Below are 2,295 nucleotides of genomic sequence, written 5' to 3' on the forward strand. Positions count from 1 at the left end.
GAAGGTAAAGGGAGTTTTCTACGGTTTATTTCCGATCCAGATGCGTATAGCGCTCACTTATGAGTGGCGGACGCCAGGGACTAAAAACGTTGTGGGTGTGTGTGTGGGTGTGTGTCTATATCGTCTCCCATCGCGCAGAGCTGCACGCTTCTTTGAGAAGCTCCTGGAGAGAAGCTGTGCCACACTGATCGAAACCGCAGAGCAGCAAAACACCGCAGAGGACGCTGGGTTAAAACCACCACACACCACACAACATCTGTTCACACAAGCAGGTCCATTACAACACATCAAACAGATAGATAACAAATCTGATTGCAATTTCTGCAGTTTTTAATGCAGTTATAACTCTAATAACTGATGATTCCTGTGTTCTGAAAGTGTGTTCCCCGTCATGTCTGCTGCAGGGAGTTCACGGGGTACGTTCTGGGTTTTCTGCAGCTGCTTCAACAGCTGTACTGAAGACTCCTGCCCCTCCACCGCCCCTTTCCCTGCGCCCTGGCCAATCAGAGCTCAACAACCAGGTGTGTGTCAGCTGCCTCAGCGGGTCTGGTGTTGATGCGTCCTCACACACTGACGTGTGGTTGTTGTATTCGTCTCTGCAGTCAGGGACCCCGTGTGCTGCGGCCTCGGTGGGCTGTCGGTGCTGAAGGCCGCTGTTTCACTTGGCTGCAGGGTGATGATGCCGTCGGTGAGGTCCACTGCTGGCGGAGGCGGAGCGGATGCCCAGGAGCGCTGCACATCACTGGATTGTGCAGTGTTCTCCCATTCAGAGAGTGTGTGGTTTCATAACCCATGATGCTCCAGTCTAAACCGTGTGTGTTGTGTTGTGTGTGTGTGTCAGTCACCCGCTGCCGAAGGCCGTGCTGGCGCTGTGTAAGGCTGTGCAGATGAGTTGTGAGTCCGCAGAAGGGGCGAGCGGGAAGGGCGGTCAGCGCCGGCCTGGGGTCACGACTGCCAGCGCTCCAGCGCTCACCTGCACATCAGTGTGTGTCAGTCACACAACACCTGCGGACTGCACAAGGTACACACACACTGCTTCTCACGCACTGCTGTTCTCAGTATAGCTGTTTCAAGCCCTATTGTCTGTGGTGTGTACAGTACTACCGAGTAAGTTTAAATGATCATTCTGATAACTGTAAAGGACACACCGGTGTATTTCTCTCTGACTCTCTCAGGGGGTGGAGCTTCTGGTGTGTGACCTCCTCCTGACTCTGAGGACCAGCCTATGGGGCAGCGCGGAGGCGGGTCTAACGGGAGACAGGCCCCGCCCCCCGGATCCCAATTAGCTGGATTTTCAGAGGGACTTGAGCTCTCTGCGTAAGCTCGGCCACGCCCACAGACAGGGCCCAACACAAGGTTGACCTTTGACCCCAGCCCACAGCTGACCTATGCACTTGCCCTCCACATGCTGTTAACAGGGTGTCTGTGTGCTTTTAGCTCTTCCTGCATGAGACAACGGTCCGCCGACCTGATGGCAGGAGCAGTCCCACACGCCACACACCAGCTGCCTGCGACACCGAACACACAACTACAGCACGGCACCGGTAAACACACACTCACACACACTCTCTCACACGCCACTCTCACACTCTCTCACACACACACACAACACACCACACACCACTCTCTATAGCAGCAGCTGCTGCTGTTTCAGTATTCTGTGCTGACGCTGTGTTTGTGTTGCAGACGGTGACGGTGCACTGGGCGAGCGTTGAGAGGGCTCATGCTATCCTGCTAGCGTGTCGTCACCTGCCTCTGCCTCTGATGACGCCGCCGGGGTCACCGCGCTCGACTGCTGGCCCGAGGCCAAAGCACGCCTGGGAGCGAGTGGGAGACCGCAGATCCTGCAGGACTGCCAGCAGATACTGCTGCGGCTCGGAGGAGGAACCACCATCGCTGCCACATAACACACACACACACACACACACACACACACACACCACACAATCACACATTCATACACATCTACTGCAACAGACACACACACACACTGAACCTTCTTCAGCTGTATGTTAGTCATGATCACGTTAATATTAGATGTATATTAGTTTAATCCTCAACACACACACACAGAGACACACACACAGGTTCATTCAAATCTACTGCAACAGCCGTAGTAAAAATAAACGGCTCATGTCTGCAGCTACCTCACACACACACACACTCACACACACACACACACACACACACTCTCACACACACACACATATGTATGTTGTACAGAACTGTGTCTTATAGACCAAAGTCTTTTAGCACTAGTGAGATACACGAGGGTTATTATATAATTATTATTTC

At 53.4% G+C, this 2,295-nt stretch overlaps 1 pseudogene; it reads left to right on the top strand.

Moving 5' to 3' along the window:
• Positions 1-1,940, top strand: part of LOC122143708 — a 6,485-nt pseudogene extending 4,545 nt beyond the window's left edge.
• Positions 1,941-2,295: the final 355 nt, after the last annotated feature.

Source organism: Cyprinus carpio, unplaced genomic scaffold (genome assembly GCF_018340385.1).
Source record: "Cyprinus carpio isolate SPL01 unplaced genomic scaffold, ASM1834038v1 S000006488, whole genome shotgun sequence".
NCBI lineage: Eukaryota > Metazoa > Chordata > Actinopteri > Cypriniformes > Cyprinidae > Cyprinus > Cyprinus carpio.